Source organism: Microtus pennsylvanicus, chromosome 14, assembly GCF_037038515.1.
Source record: "Microtus pennsylvanicus isolate mMicPen1 chromosome 14, mMicPen1.hap1, whole genome shotgun sequence".
NCBI lineage: Eukaryota > Metazoa > Chordata > Mammalia > Rodentia > Cricetidae > Microtus > Microtus pennsylvanicus.
In genome coordinates, this window is record NC_134592.1 from 38,250,872 (window position 1) to 38,268,021 (window position 17,150).

Here is a 17,150-nt window from a genome sequence, read left to right on the forward strand (position 1 = left end):
CCAAGTCTGAATGTTGCTGGCGCTATTCCAAGAGCTGGGCCCTGGAGTGTATAAGAGCGAAGCATAAGTTGATCATAACTGAGCGAGTGAGGAAGTGAGCAGGCGTGTAGGCTAGTCTGCTCTTGACTACGGTTATGATGTGACCGGCTGGCCCAAGCTCTGGCTACTGTGACTTCTCTGCAATAATGGACTGTCACCTGGAATAAAACCATTTTCTTCCCAAAGTTGCATTTTGTCAGGACATTTTCTCACAGCTATGGAGATGGAAGTAGAACAAAGACAAATCCTCTGACATGAACCAATCATGGTGGTTCCAGGATCCTTGCCAGTCTTTGACTTAGAAATTGGCAAGAGGACTCGGGTCTAGCCAATGGGATCTGAGGGAGGCTCTTCAGGGAGCAGTCTTTGGGAAAGCAGTCTTGAGATAAATGCGTGTTAATAAGCTGTCTTTTCCTCTGTTGGATTCTTTATTTACTATGTTTGTGGAATACTCGGCAGGGGTACAGCCATCTTGGAATCATGGCGGAAGCTAGCTAGAGCATGCCAATCAAAGTGATAGGAAGACAAGGGTGTTGCTGGGCTTTTCCTCCCTCTGATGAAAATACCCAAGATGATCAGCTTCTGAGGAGGAAAACTTGGTTTTGCCTCATAGTTTCAGAGGTTTCAATCCACGGTCACGTAGCTCTTTCTGTGGCAACGCAGTATATCATGGCAGGAGCACATGTCAACGGAGGCAGCTTATCTCTCGAGGGCTGGGACTTGAGAGGGAGAAAGGTGTCAGAGTCCCAATATTCCCTTCAAGGACACACCCCAATGACTTAACTTCTCTTCACTAGGTCCCACCTCCCAAAAGTGCCATAGGCTGGTGACCAAGCCCTTAATATACAGCTCTCTGGGGGACACTTACGATCCAAACCCTGACAATCAAGCACCTCAATGACCTTGAGAAGTAGACAAATTAATCAAATAAAGGTACTGTATTCAAGGCACAGTGTGAGTAAGCTGATAGAGTTTCTTAATTATAAAAGTCCTCTGAACCAGGGTTTTGGGTTGGTTATACTCAAAATTAAATTGAACTAATGCAGAAGCTGTGGAGAGAGAAAAGACTATGTTCCAACAGATCAGATCAGAATTTAGGGTACAGGAAGGAATACTGGAGTTGAAAGGTTTTTTTTGTTTTTGTTGTTTTTAACTGGGAATGGCAGGTGGAGGGATGAGGGAGTGGTGGTATGTCACAGTCCAGGAATGGAGTCGGGGGAGGGAGGGAATTCTCAGTGCTTGTGGGAAAATTAAAAACAAACAAACAAACAAACAACAAAAACAACAAAATCCAAGAGTCTTGTGACTCAGTTTCTTCAAAACATGGACTTGTTCTCGGGATGCGTTTCCACGCTCCTCCCGGCGTAACTGATAGGAGCGAGTTTACTTTGGATTACTCATTATTGCTTGCTGGTGTTAACCTTTATGTACCTCTGCGGATAAACATGATTTTTTTTTTTTGCCAAGTGTGGCTTGTCCTTATGGTTTTATACAGTTTAACTCTAGAGAACTTTGCTCGTGTGACCTTTTTTAACCCTCAGAGTCATTCTCTGTGGCTCTGAATAAAGTTGGCTATTGCACGAGGCTTTAGTCCCTCTCGTTTATGAACTCCACTCTCCCAGGTTCTGCCACCTCTAGAGAAGTGACAGAAGCAAGTTTACGAAAGCTACAGATGTATGAAAAAGCTGTATGAGGACCTGCTGGTCTGTAATCTAATTAAAACATTAATTTAAAAAAAGTTTGGTCAGGTGTGATAGAGAATACCTTTAATCCTAGTACTCAGGAGACAAAGGCAGGAGGATCTCTGTGAGTTTGAGGCCAGCCTGGTCTACAGAGCGAGTTCCAGGACAGCCGGGACTACACAGAAAGACACTGTCTCAAATAAATATATGGATGTGAAGGGAGGCAACCTGCGTGAGTGGATAGTGTTGCTCCCAAAAGTCATAGATGAGAGGCCCAAATGAGGAATACTTCCTCATAAGTTGCTGGTCACTGAGGACCCAGAGGCCCCCAAACAATCCAGGCTATTGCTACTGCTCTTGTTGTCCCCCAGAACTAGATGGTAAGACCCTATTGTTGAAGACAGCACACACTTTGGTTGCAGGACATGAAAACTGCAAGCTGGGACTGAGTTAGAATCTTCTTTCCTACTGGGTCAATGTCATGGTCCTGGAAGGTACTTCACAGGGGAGGGGGTAGTAGCTGTTAATGGTCCTAGCAAGCTGTGGCAGGCCTGTTACAGAAATAGCCAACTACTTGTTAGTTTGTTTTGTTTTTTTGCTTTTGTTTTTGTTTTTTTGTTTGAGAAAGAGTTTCTCTGTGTAGCCTTGGCTGTCATGGAACTCACTCTGTAGACCAGGCTGGCCTCAAATTCACAGAGCTCTGCCAGCCTCTGCCTCCCTGGTGCTAGGATTCAAGGTGTGCACCACCACTGTCCGGCAGACAGTTACTTTTGTAACAATAGCGTTTTACACTCACTCTATAGGTAGAATTCATAGCTGGTACAGTAAACCTGTTCAAAAGTCCGTGGCTAGGAAAATCGTAGCGGAGCGGCAGGTGGGGGGATTACAACTCTTCTTTAAAAACAAAACAGTGTTAAAACTGCCTTCTGAATACTTGTTTATGCTGCTACATTACTGCTGCTTTTGACCTTGATCAGAGGAACCTTCTGTTTACAATGGGCAACAGTTAACGCAGCTCATATCTGGCCAGAGTGTTGAGAATGTTCAACCCTAAATTGGACATTTATATCATCCCCTGTAGCTCAGGGAGCATCTCAGGAGGAAGAAGAAAAACATGTAGAAAGCTGGAGGACAGGAAAGGGTGCTGTGTAATGTAGTATTGTAGACATGCCATGGTTTTTGTACCCAGGAACACACAGCAACTGTGGCTGCTGGACAAGACTAACCCCATCAAAATTCCATCTTGGATGGGGAAGAGGCCTCAAGAGTCTCATTCCTCCATGAGGAGCTATGGGCAGCGAAAGGTTGCTGAAGAGGGAGTTAGATTCCTCAGTAATATAGCTAGTAAGTTGCCCTTGGAAACGAAAAGTGAACAAGCTCTTCTTACTCAAATAATTAACACACACACACACACACACACACACACACACACACACACACGTTCATATCAGGAACCCTAACTAAGTGTAGCAGGAAACATACACATAAATGGAGACATGAAAGCAGGAAAGGATTTCTCAGGAAGAAAGGGGAGTTTAGTGGGAGCATAAGGAGGGGAAAGAGAGTAATGAGTGAACATTACACATGCGTATGAAATTATGAAAGAAGAAATGCGTTTTTCAAAGGAGTCTGGAGGAACAGTTAAGAGCTTTTGCTGCTCTTCCAGAGGACCTGTGTTTAGTTCCCAACACCCACACCAGGCAGCTCACAATTATTAGTAACTACAACTCCACTTAACTCTGTGAGTACCTGTGTGTGCACGTGTGTGTGTGCGCGCACACACACAATAAATCTTTGAATTTTTTAAAGAAAAAATTGAGGTGCAGGAGCTGGAGAGATGGCTCAATGGCTAAGAGCGTTTGTTACTCTTCTGTAAGACCACTGTTCAATTCTCAGCACCCATGTCAAGATGCTCACAAATCGTAACTCTAGCTTCAGAGGATCCAGCAATGGAAGAAGAAAAGTATCTTCAACAAGTGCTGCTGGTCTAACTGGATGTCACTATATAGAAGACTGCAAATAGAGCCATATCTATCACCCTGCACAAAACTCAAGTTCAAGGGGATCAAAGACCTCAACATAAAAAAAATACACTGAGCCTGATAGAAGAGGAAGTGGGGAATAGCCTTGAATATATTGTCCCTGAAAGCAACTTCCTGAATAAAACACCAATATTGCAGATATTAGTGTTAGATTAACAATTAATAAACTGGACCTCATGAAACTGAAAAACTTCTGTAAGGCAAAGGGCACTGCTAGTAAGACAAAATAGAAGCCCATAGAATGGAAGAAAATTTTCACCAACTCCACATCTGACAGAGGGCTAATTTCCAAAATGTATGAATAACTCAAGAAACTAGACATCAACAAACCAAATAATCCACTTAAAAATGGGATACATATCTAAATAGAGAATTCTCAACAGAGGACTCTCAAATAGATGAGAAACACTTAGAGAAAAGTTTAATATTCTTAGCCATCAGGGAAATGCAAATCAAAACTACTTTGAGATTTCATCTTGATCAAAATGGCTAAGATCAAAAACACAAATGATAGCTCATGCTGGCAAGGATGTGAAGCAAGGGAAACACTCCTCCACTGATGGCGGGAGTGCAAATTTGTGCAGTCACTTTGGAAATCAGTATGGTGGTTTCACAGAAATTTGGGGATCCATCTACCTCAATACCCAGCTATACCACTCTGGGCCTATACACAAAGGACACTCCATCCTATCACAAGGACACTTGCTCAACTATGGTCATAGCAGCTTTATTTGTAGTAGCCAGAAACTGGAAACAACCTCGATGTCCCTCAACTGAATAATGGATCAAGAAGATATGGTACATTTACACAAGGAATATTACTCAGCTGTTAAAAGCAATGACATCATGAAATTTGCAGGCAAATGGATAGAACTAGAAAAAGTCTGTAATTGGAGGTTTCTCTCCCTCCCACCAGTTCCTGAATGACTACTCTGAGGCTTAATATTAATGAAAAATTGTTTGGCCTATGGCTCAGGCTTGTTATTAACTAGCTCTTACAACTTAAATTAACCCATTTCTATGCTATGTTTTACCACAAGGCTCATTCATGGCTTGTTACCTCACATCTTGCTTCCCCAGCAACTGTTGGTGTCTCCCAGACTCCACCTTCTTTTTCCCTTTATCTTTGCTTGGATTTCCCACCTGGCTCAATTCTGCCTGTCTGTTGGCCAAATCAGCTTCTTTATTAACCAAATAATAAAACATATTCACAGCATACAGAGAGGTATTCCACATCATCATCTTAAGTGAGACAAACCAGACCCAGAAAGACAAACATGGTCTGCACACACTTATAAATAGATATTAATTATAAAATAAAATATCATAATGCTATGGTCCACAGACCCAGAGAGGGTAAGTAACAAGAAGGGCTCAATGGGGGGAATGCAAGAATCTCCCTGGGGAGGGAAATAGAATAGATTTTCAAGGTGGACTGGGGGCAGGTTAGGAAATGGAGGGATCGGGTGGGGTCAGGGAAGAAGAAACTACTGGGAGAAATGACTGGAATTGGGGACAAGGGGGTCAGGTAGAAACCTAGTGCAAAGGAAACTCCATGGAATCTATGATAATAACCTTAGCAATGACTCCTAGTGATGGAGGATACAGAGCCTGAACTGGCCATCATCTATAACCATGCAAGGCCTCAAGTGGAGTGATTGGGACACCAACCTAGCCACAGAACCTTCAACCTACAGCTTGTCCCATCTACAGAGTGTTCTGGGACTGGAGCCTAGCAGAATCATGATCAAAGAGACTACAGAGACTGTAATGGTCTGTCCTGTCTCTTTAAAAGACAAGCCCCACCCACTCCCTCCTCTGTACACTGAGGCAAGCAGATCTTCCTTCTGCTTCCAGCCTGAGCTCCTTCCTTTTCCGGCTCTTTTCCTCTCTCCCTTCTCCCCCTTCTTCTCCCCCCCTCCGTCCTCCTTCTCTCTTTTTGTCTCTCTGTCTCTGTCTGTCTGTCTCTCTCTTTCTGCCTCTCTCTGCTCCCCTTCTCTCCTTCTCCCCTTTCCCCTTCCCTTCCATAACCCACTAAATACTAAATAAATATCCAGTCTCACTCTGCATGGTGTGTGCCTATGGATCTCGTTCTCTCACCCGCCACGCAGCTGCTGCCACTCAAGAAACAGAGACTCCATCCAGCAACTGATGTGAGAGATGCAGAGTCCTACAGTCAAATATTAGGCGGCACTCAGAAAGTCCTATGGAGTAGGGGAGGAAGGATTGGAGAAACCAGAGGGGTCAGGGACACCAGGAGAACACAGCCCACAGAGTCAACTGGCTGGAAGTCATGGGGCTTCACAGAGATCAGGGAACCTGCAGAGGTCTGACCTAGGTCCTCTACATACCGTGTTATAGCTGAGTAGCTTGGTGTTCCTATGGAATTTCTAACAGTGGGATCGAGGGCTTTCTCTGACTCTTTTGCTTGTTTGTGGGACCCTCTCCCCAGGTTGCTCATCCAGTCTCGTATGATGGTACATGCCTTGTTTTATTGTGGTTTGTTATGCTGTTTGGTTGATATCCCTTGGAGGCCTGTTCTTTTCTGAGGGGAAAGTGAATCTGGGGTCCAGAGAGGTAGGAGAGAAGACTGGGGAAGTGGAAGGATGGGGAACTTTGTCAGGATATAATCTATGAGAGAAGAATAAACATAAAATAAATATAAAAATAAAGAGAAATTTGAGAAAACCAAAGAAAGCAGTGTTCCTCTGTGGTCTCTGCTTCAGTTCCTACCTCTGGATTCCCGTCTTGGCTTCCCTCAGTGACAGACTATAACCAGTAAGCTAAATAAAATCTTTTCCTCCCCAGGTTGTTTTTGGTCAGTGTTTTATCATCCAATCAAAACCAAACCAGAACATAAACAAAATGTGTGCACGTGGATACAGTTTCTCTCTACAGAAAATCTACTAAAAATGTCTCGGCTATTTATCAGTAAGAAACCACTTAGTAAACCACTTTATCCATCTTAAATTATTTGCAGCCATTAAAAATAATTAAGCAATTCAATATGCTTGAAAGGGAGGTAGAGTGATATCGTGAGAGGTGGATCCTCAGGCACTCTGGGTTGAGTGAAGCGCACACTGAGGAGGTTCTGTGTCCAAATCTCTTCATCGCCATTAAGGCGCATGGTGTGAGACCCTAGTTTGAGATTCACACATACTCCTCAGAATGCCGGGTCTAAGTTGTAGATTTTATCAACACAGATTCCCTGAGGTGGAAGATGTAGTGATGGTGAATGTAAGATCCATTGCTGAAATGGGGTCTTATGTCAGCTTGTTGGAATACAATAACATTGAAGGCATGATTCTTCTTAGCGAATTATCCAGGAGACGTATCCGTTCTATAAACAAACTGATCCGCATTGGCAGAAATGAATGTGTAGTTGTTATTAGAGTGGACACAGAAAAAGGATATATTGATTTGTCAAAAAGAAGATTTTTCTCCAGAGGAAGCAATCAAATATGAAGACAAATTTACAAAATTCAAAACTGTCTGTAGTGTTCTTCACCATATTGCTGAGGTATTAGAATATACCAAGACAAGCAGCTGGAAAGCCTGGTCCAGAGGACTGCCTGGGTCTTTGATGACAAGTACAAGAAGCCTGGCTATGGTGCTTACGAGGCCTTTAAGTATGCAGTCTCAGACCCATCTTGGATAGTTTAGATATGAACGAAAATGAGCAAGAAGTACTCATTAGCAATAGCATGAGGCATTTGACCCCCACAAGCTGTCAAACTCTGATCAGATACTGAAGTAGCTTGCTATGGTTATGAAGGAATTGATGCTGTAAAAGAAGCCCTGAAAGCAAGTTTGAATTGTTCTGCAGAAACCATGCCCATCAAGATTAACCTAAGAGCTCCCTTCCACCCAGTTATGTGATGTCAATGACCTAGAGAGAACAGAAGGCCTCTCTGTTCTCAATTCAGCTATGGCAGTCATCAAAGAGAAGATTGAGGAGAAGAGAGGTGTGTTCAGATGGAGCCCCAAGTGGACACAGACACAGATGAGACTGAACTTGCAAGGCAGCTGGAATGGCTTGAGAGAGAAAATGCAGAGGTGGATGGAATGATGACGCAGAAGAAATGGAAGCCAAAGCTGAAGATTAGCCTTGTGGGAAATAGTGATTTAAGGAATACGAAGCTGCCCTTCCTGGCTGGAAACCCTAGACTTGAAAGTTTTCCAGTATTGAAAACTTCGAAGCTGGATATTTTTATTTCCAAGTATTCAAGTGTTCAACAAACCAGAATCTAACCGCCCTCCTTGTGTCAGCCACAAAGAAGCTCTAACACCTCAAGCATTTTTTAAGGGAGTGGCTTGATTTGACCAGAGGCAAATCTTAAAGAGCAGCCCTAAAATTGGGCTTTCGGTTTCCATTTCTGATGTCTCTGGATTCAGTGCCTCCATGAGATTTACCAGGGGCACCCAACACAAACAGTCCCAACCTTCCTATATAAAATGTATTCAAGCCAACATCAAATAAAAAAAAAAAGAAAGGAAGGTATATTGAATATTACTAGCTGAGAAAAGCAGTGTCCACACAAGTTGAGAACAGTATGAAAACAGGGAAGAAAATACTTGAAAATGCATAAAACAGAACATTAGGCTTGTGGGAAAGCATAGCAGAGGACAGTCTTCATGCTGCAGCAGAAAGGAAACAGCTTGTCCTCCAAAAGATTCGAGAAGCTGACTTGAATGGGGTGGGGGTGGGATGGGTGGGGGTGCTAAAAGTGTGGGAGGAAGGTTAGGGTGGGTGCAGTAACCAGAATGCACTTCGTACATGTATGAAATTGTTAATGAAAAAAAAGGTTTAGAGTTTTACTTTGTTTTTGGTGATAGGGTCTTCTTATGAAACCCTGGCTAGCTTTGAACTCACAGAGATCCATCTGCTGTGCCCTCCAAGGGCAGGGATTAGAGGCATGCACCACCATACTTGGTTGAAAAGGTAATTTTTAAAAGAGTTTTCAGAACATCTCTAATCATCAGTCCTGGTTGAGAACTGAGTGCTCAACACATTAGCCTGTGGGGAAATTTCATCTGTGGCCATAACAGGAAATGAGTGAAGCCTCCTAGCAAGAAGGGTGAATAAGCTCCACCAACAGCGAAGTCTACACCACAATAAAAACACAGCATTGAAGTCTTAGTGTCAGGAGACAGACTTCAGAAATATAACAGGAAGCTCAGAAATATGATTTTTCACAAGAATTTTGGTACATGATAAAGATATCTCTATATAAAGAGATAAGATTATTTTTTTCAATATATAGCAGAAGGGTAATTGATTGGCAGTTTGGGGAAGAAAGAGAGAATGTAGGGTCTCCTTATACACCGTGCATTATAACTAATTCCATTTGATTTGAATATTAAGCACATCTGAAACTGTAACGTCCAGGAGAAAATAGGATTAAATGTCTATCAAAATTATGAAATCTTGACTTGTCCTACCATAGAGAAAAGACTAAAAAGTACTTGCCTTACATAAAACTTGGTGGGGGAAAAAAAGAGCTCATAGGTAATATAACACCAAAATTAAAGACAAGCAACACATTAGAAGACACATTTATAAGGCATACACTAGAAAAGATTAATACTGCTATCTCGAGAATTCACACAAGTTGACAAGAATCCCACGAACATGTTAGCTAATAACTGAGCAAACTACTGATAAGCAAAATAATTCACAAATGAATATGAAATAAACATGCAAAACATTTTTATTAGGGTTCTCTAGAATAACAGAACTTATAAAATCCCATATATGTGGGATTTATTAAAAATGACCTACAGGCTGTGGCCCAGCTAATCCGACAAAAGTTACCTACAAATGGAAGGTCCAAGAACCCAGTAGTTGTTCCTTTCATGAGGCTGGATGTCTCAGCTGGTCTTCACAATACCCTGGAATCCTGAAGAAGTAGGCTCTAATGCTAGTGAAGGAATGGACTTGCTAGTGGGGCAAGAACAAACAGGCAAAACTTCTTTCTTCCATGTCTTTTATATAGGTTTCCAGCAGACTGCATGACCCAGATTGGAGATGGGTCTTCCCACCTCAAAAGATCTAGATTAAAGGTGTATCTTCCCACCTCAAAGATCCAATATCTGGATTAGAAGTGATTCTTCCCACTTCAAACTAAACAAAACCCCTCACAGGTGTGTCCCTACATTTTTGGGTTTTAGTTCCAGATGTAATCAAGTTGACAGCTAAGAAAGGCCATCACAACATCCACCTTTACTAGTTATTAAGAAGAAACAGATTAGAAGAAGCATGGTATTTCTTTTACTGAATTAACACCCTCTCAAATTAAAACAAATGCTAATGTTTACATATTAAGATGATATTACTGATAGCTATGTTCATTGTGTGGTATTTATAAATTAATATTTGTGATTAGAAAAGTAATAAAGATAAAAATTTCAGATCTGTACACCTAATAAATCTCTGTTAAATAATTAATCCAGAGCAGGGTAGAAACATGAAGTCATAGCCAAAGCCCATGATGGCAGGCTTCTTTTATTTCTTCAGATTTTGACTCTGGTGGGACCTCACCAGAGAAGTCTTTCCAGGTCTCCCATTCAAGGATTTCCCTCCCTCAGTTCTGACAGGATACCCAATGTGGTGGTTTGAAAGAAAATGGCCTCCAAAAGGGAGTGGCACTATTAGGGGGTGTGGCCTTGTTGAAGGAAGTATGTCACTGCGGGGGCAGGTTTTGAGGTTTTTCTTGCTCAAGTTTCCCTCAGTGTGATTTTCAGTCAACTTCCTGTTGCCTGCAAGACTTGGGACGCTCAGTTACTCCTCCAGCACCATGTTAGCCTGCATGCTACCATGCTCCCCACTATGATGATAATGGACTGAACCTCTGAAACTGTTGGTGAGAACCTCAGTTAAATGTTTCCTAAATAAGAGCTGTAGTGGTCATTGTGTCTCTTCACAGCAATAAAAACCCTGGCTAAGACACTGGTCTTAATCAGCTTAGTTTCCCTGATAAGAACTTGTCCCATATAAGATTCATAAAGCCAGCAACTTTATATGTTGCTCACGGGTTTAGTCACAGTACTTATAGGAAAACATAGTGCCAATCAAGGCAGGGAGATGGTGCCCAGCACCGCCGCAAACAGCACAGAGGAGTTCCCTTCGGTTAGGTACATACCATTATGGCAGGCCACCCTTCCCCTCTAGAGATCTCAGGTAATACCAGAGCATTGACTATGCTACATAAAAAAATAAAATTAAATATATAAATTGATCAATCAATCACTGAACAAGTCAAAAGTAGGGGGGCAAAGGTGGTAAATTTATTAGGTGTTCAGACAGGGGCATATAGGAAAAGCATGGTACACACCTGAGACATGGTGTGGGTTTCTGAAGACACTCATGGGTATCTTTGTGTGTGTGTGTGTGTGTGTGTGTGAGAGAGAGAGAGAGAGAGAGAGAGAGAGAGAGAGAGAGAGAGAGAGAGAGAGAGAGAGAGAGAGAGAGATCCAGTAGCTTCTTCTTAGTCACGCTGAGACAGGAATTAGCTCTCTGTAGACGGTAAGGTAGAGGGCCAGATGATAGACACGTAGCCTGAGACCAAGAAAGGGCAGTGACTCAGTCAAGAGCTTATAAAACAGGTCAAACAAGTGGGGAGAATGAGGATGAAAGTGACCCTGACCCGTGACCCCTCCCCTGACTGAGCAAGTAAAGTGTGATCACTTCAGTCGAACATAGAGCACTGACTGGCTGAGCTGGCAGTGCACGCCAAGATGATCAGTCTCAAAGATTACCTCGGTCCCTGCCAAATGCACGAAAGGTCACTGGGCACGGTAGCAGGTTGGTATTGCTGGCCTTCCTCCCCTTCTGGAGATTCTCTCACCTCTGTCTTCTTGGGCATCAGGCAAGAGAGTGGTTCCAGGTGGCTTTGGTGACCTTTGACGACCCCACTCCTAGAGCTAATCCCCTAGAGAGCTGAGACTCTGGCAGACTCAGCGCACAGCAGCCTGCTCAGAAAGCACAGTTTACAAGAAGATTTAAAGAGTAAGCACAGCGTGTTCACTTCCGCCTCCTATCTTAAAGAACCTGCTTCAGTCAATAAATACAGCGCTTTTTGGAGATGCATTGTTTAGATTGAGGAATCCGACAGGTAAGCTGAACCTACAGGTCCTGAGTAAGCACAGTTTGTGGTTTTAACATTCTTGTTTGAGATGTGTAGGGAAACACACGCCATCTCCGCAGGTAATTTTAGCATTGAATTTTCTTGACCCTGCTAGCAGGAAAGACAAAACTGGACCCCAAGGGTGAAGGGTCACTTTCCCTCCCTGTGTTCCCTCAATTTCCTCTCTCTGCCCTGCCTCGGGAGCACTCAGTGTGTACTCCCCAGATACTGGTTAAAGGCTTGCACATTTCCCTGACCTTTGCCATCCTCCTGGTTCGTGTGGCGAGGCCCCCACCATTGTCTTTGCCTGCGCACTCGCATGCACACACACACACACCCTGCCTCTGAAAGGAAGCATACATAAGCTTCTTAAATTCCACAGTGGAGTCTTACCACACACAGCCTCACAGAAAGGCCGCTCTCTGGAGTTCTGGCTGTTGACATTTAGAGAAAGGCATTAGGGCTGTAGCAGCTGCTGTCATCTTGCCTAACCTGTTCTTGGCAGGACCCTGAATAACTGTAATGGTACTGCATGGCCCGTTTGGGGGAGCGTGTGGGATCTAGTAGTCTGTCCTTGACAAGGCTCCAATTTAGTCCTTGAGCTAGATGGAGCGCTCCAGCTCCCTAACACAGAAAGAAGATTACAGGGGAATGCCCCTGTCCTGAGTTTCCCCCAGAACCATTTTTTGTGTGTGTGGTTTTTTTTTTTAATTTTGTTTACAGTCTGGCGGTTCTCTGCAACGGAATAAAGCCTTGCTCTGGTTAATTGGTAGCAAAGGTCACCAGTTAACAGACACTAAACAGAAACAGAGCAAAGTCAAGGGGTATGGCAGGGCTCTGGAGTCACCGCTCCAAGCTAGAAAGGAAACACCGATTTACCACATACAGGGCTCATTCCTTCCAGTTCCAACCTTAAAAACAGGGTGGAGGTTCTAAGAGAGGCAGCCGAGCCCCAGGAAAGTCACAGCTACTGGCCCGTGCTCTTCCTGTTCCTGAGCCTGCAATCAAGGCCGCTTCCCAGGCTCCAGCTAACCAGGCACTTTCAAATGTCGATAGCGTAACACTTGCGAAAGGACAAAGGGACAAACGAGGAGACAGAAGAAACGCTTCACACAGAAGAGGGGAAAAAAAGGTGCCATTGAATGCGTGCAAAGCCGAAAGGCCAGTGCCGGGAATAACCGCGAGCATTGTTTGCAGAGAGCTGCGGCAGAAGAGCCAGCCCCAGGTGTAGAAGGAAGTGGCTGAGGTGGTCTGAGGACGCAGCAAGCTCTCTGATGGGGCGGGCCAGAGGACAGGACATATTTTAAGCAACCTTAGAAAGACTCCTTTTAGCATTCCGCAGGAAATGGAAAGCAGATGGGTTGGTTTGGAACCTGTTTTTGTATTACTGGCTCCCCTTGAGGCTTGCAGAGTGCAGTCAGAAGTAGAGGTGTTTTAGGTAAATACTGTACTGACAGACCCGGGCGTTTCTGCCTCAGATCATCTATCTGCCCCTTGAGAACCGGCTATTTAGGCCAAAGGGCTTTCATTTTCCTTGTCTTGTACAAGTCTGGCTAGAATAAATAGCAACCTGGTTTGCAGCGCTGATCTGCTTGAATCGCGGCTGTTGTTGAGACAGGATCTTGTTCAGTAGCTACAGAACAAGAATACACGCCCCCGAGCAGAGGAGTTTCCTTGACCTTCTAGAGAACTCAAGTCACAGAAATCTCACAGAGAAGAATTTCAGGAGGGGCCAATATAATGCGTGGCTAGAGTTGATTAAGAACAGAATGCATTTAGAAGGTATACTACAGGCTTGTGGGAAGAGAACCACCCCAAAGGGGTCTTGGCAGAAGTCACACACACCACTTTGGTGGCTCTCACGTGTAATGTTTTAAAAGATTGCTAAGAATTTTCTTTCTACATTTTTTTATTGATAAATAAAATTATAGGGTGACTCTGGAAGTGCCTTGGATAGGATTACAACGTAGTAGGATAAAACCATGAGCCTTAGGGTTGCACAATGGTGATAAGACTTCTTTTACTCTAAGTGGAGTTTCTGGCAAGAATCCTAGAAAATTGCAGGTTTACAGCTAAGGAAGGAGAAAGGCCGTGTGTATTTAGATCTTAACTACTTCGCTGCTGTTTAAATGTTTTTGGGTTTTGTTTGTTGTTTGTTTGGTTGGTTGGTTGGTTTTGTTTTTTTTGAGACAGGGTTTCTCTGTGTAGCCTTGGCTGGAATTTGCTCTGTAAACCAGGCTGGCTTCAAACTCACAGAGATCCACCTGCTGGGATTAAGAGCGTGCACCACTACCACCCAGTGTGCTTAAATGGTTTACCTGAAAACAGCAACCTTCCTAGCAAATGTTAATTGTGCTGGAATTCTTGCTTCACGACTGTCAGGGCTTCAGATTCGGGGATGAAGGCCTCCTTCCCCTTCTCAGGTGCCCATAATTGTCCTTATCTTTCTGTCTGGCTTTATCTCCAGACTTAGCCCAGGTTGGCATGGAACTAATTCTTCCAGTCTTAGATTCCAAGATGGTGAAAGTACAGTGCCAGCCGGTGTCCCTTGCTGGACCTTCCTTAAAGTAACTAAGCAAGGCTTGCTGCATCCCTTTTAGCTTCTTGGCACCTTCACCAAGCAGAAAAATGATCACAGTGACCTTAACACTGGGGAGAGAGTGGAAGGATTCAAGCCAAAACTTTAGGGCTTTATTATTGCCAGATCATGGACCACTCAGTGGGTTTTACCCCTGGAAAAGCTGGGGTGGGACCCAATGGCTTATACTAAGGTCACTTAGATAACAATAAGTTGGTGGCTGACCTACAGCCAACGTTGCTCAGGAGGCTGGGGCAGGAAGACCACTGTGACTTACAGGTTTCCGCGTCAGTGGCTGGAGAGACGGTGCTTGGCATTTTCAATGGAAGCTTTGGCATTAGCTTGTCCTCGTCTCAGTTCTCACATCTGGGATCTTTGAACAGAGTGCTTGGTATTGTCTGAATCTAAAGTGGTTTGAGCACTCGTTCCCAGGTTGAGGCACTATTCTGAAGGAAGGTGGGGCCTGACTGGCCTTGGAAGATCACACCTGCCTCTAGTTCTGACTTACAGACACACTTCCAGATTTGCCACGGCAGAGAAGCTTCAGCCACACACTCCTGCCTCTGTGAACTTCCCCATGCCTTCCCAGCTCCGATGAACTGAACTCATCCTGAAACCATAAGTCAGAACAAACCCATTGTCCTTTAAGTCATTTCTGTAAGGTATTTTATCAGGGCAGCAAGAAAAGCAATGCAGTCATACAATCTCTGAGCTTTCATTCCTCCATGTGTGAATGAATTGGCTATTGTCAGTTTTCAGGACTGTCCTGGGGCTTAGGAGAGTTAGACACTCAGCAGCAAGGCAGGCACACCAACAAAAGGAAAACCCGAAACATTACGCAGGTCCTTCCTTCTGCAGTCAGCACCAGTGTGTGGCACAGCAGCCTCCTGTTGGGCAAGACCAGGCATGCTGTTGGAGTACCACAGGTTGAAGCTAGAAGGCAAAAAAGGAGAATGAGGAAGAGGGGGAAGAGGAAAAGAAAAGAAAATTTAACATATATTATTTTTTAAATTTTAAAATAAAACAATAAAATGTATATTTAAAATATATAATATAAAATTTATTTATATTTTATAATTTTTAAAATAAAAATATATAAGAAAACATTTACATAATTAAAAAATAAAATTTAAAATATATAAAATTATTGAAAATATATTTTGAAATAAAATGTTTAAGATTTAAAACATAAAAATATTTAAAATGTAAAAATAAAAATTTTAAATATATAAAATAGCTCAGTTTCTGAGCCTGTAAATGAGATTGGCAAGCATAATACCTTGTTTTATTGGGGAATAAAACAAAATACCTTGTTTTATTGGAGAAGAGGTCTTTTCAACATCTAGGAACTCTTGGACCTCACCTGTGAGGCCCAGATGAGACTGGTTCCCAAGGACACCTCCCTCTGTGAAGATTCCCAACCTCAGACACTTGGAGAGCCCTGTGGTCTTCAAGAAACCTATCTTCCCCAACCCCAAAACATCTTTCCAGAGTAAATGCCTTCTAGCTGATAGGGAAAAAATATCAGACAGACTCAAAAATCTAAAACAAAGGAGATTGCATCTTCTCCACAGCTAGGGAAGGCAGCTGACCCCCCCCCCCCCCAGATGTCTTTATGCCACAGTGGTATGCATCATCAGAGCAGACAAAGGTGACGGGAAGAAAGCTCAATGACAGCCTTGTTTCCCGTGGCCCCAGAGAAGAATGGGAGAGGAGCTGGACTCTGCATTTCCTGAGGACTCAGAAGTTAGCTGAGGGGGAGAGCCTGCAGCCCAAAGGAGCCCCACCATGGAAGGCCAGCTGTGAACTGAAGAGCAGGCATCTTCCCCTGTGAAGACTCAAGTCCTAATTTTTTTTTAAATAAACATAATAGATTAAGAGGAGAAATCTAGCGTGCACATTTATTAATTTACTAATGGACATTACAGCAGAGTTTACCTGTAAGCCAATGTGTAAACATACAGTGCAAATGGGACCCCGGGGGGTGAGGAACAAACAGGGACAGGAAGATAGAACTTAAGAAGAAAGTTTTACAAGGGGAAGGGAAGGGAGTGGGAGAGGGAAGGGAGAGAGGGGAGGAGAAGAGAAAGAAAGAGAGAAAAGAGAAGAGACAGGAAAAATCCTGTCTACCCCTCCAGAAGAGCAGCGGGGAGAGATCACGAGTGGGCGGAGCTTGTCTCTTAAGGGGACTTTTGCACCCAGTGTGACCTAGCAGTCATAGGACCCTGGGCTGGCTAGGGTACTGCCTGGGTTCATCCTGCCAGGTGACAGGGCAGGAACACCTGAATCCTAGCACAATGAGGCAAGGGGATTATATACCCCTCTTACAGCAGACAGGGAAATGCAGGAATGTAGACAGCTTAGAAAGTAGTTAATTAATGACAATAAAGAGATAAAAAGGAAAGGAAAGGACACAACTGCTCCCAAGTGTGGTGAAGGAGAAAGTTTGCTGCAGATAAAAGGGACTTTTGGGGAGTCCAGAGTGGACATGGCCAGGTTGGGCTGGGCCATGTAGGGAGAAGGGGAGGGGAAGGGAAATGGGAGAGAGGGGACCAATTGCAGCAGCCAGGAGGTCCGAAGGTACAAAAAAGGCCAGGCAAACAAAATATCTGGATTCTATAGGGAAGAGCTTTTGGGGGAAGGGCCCAACCCCTGGGCTGAGAGGGTAAGTATGACAGCCAAA

General features: G+C 43.7%; 1 pseudogene; it reads left to right on the plus strand.

Annotated features, from left to right (window-relative positions):
• Positions 1–6,921: 6,921 nt before the first annotated feature.
• Positions 6,922–8,238, plus strand: LOC142834806 (eukaryotic translation initiation factor 2 subunit 1 pseudogene; annotated as a pseudogene).
• Positions 8,239–17,150: the final 8,912 nt, after the last annotated feature.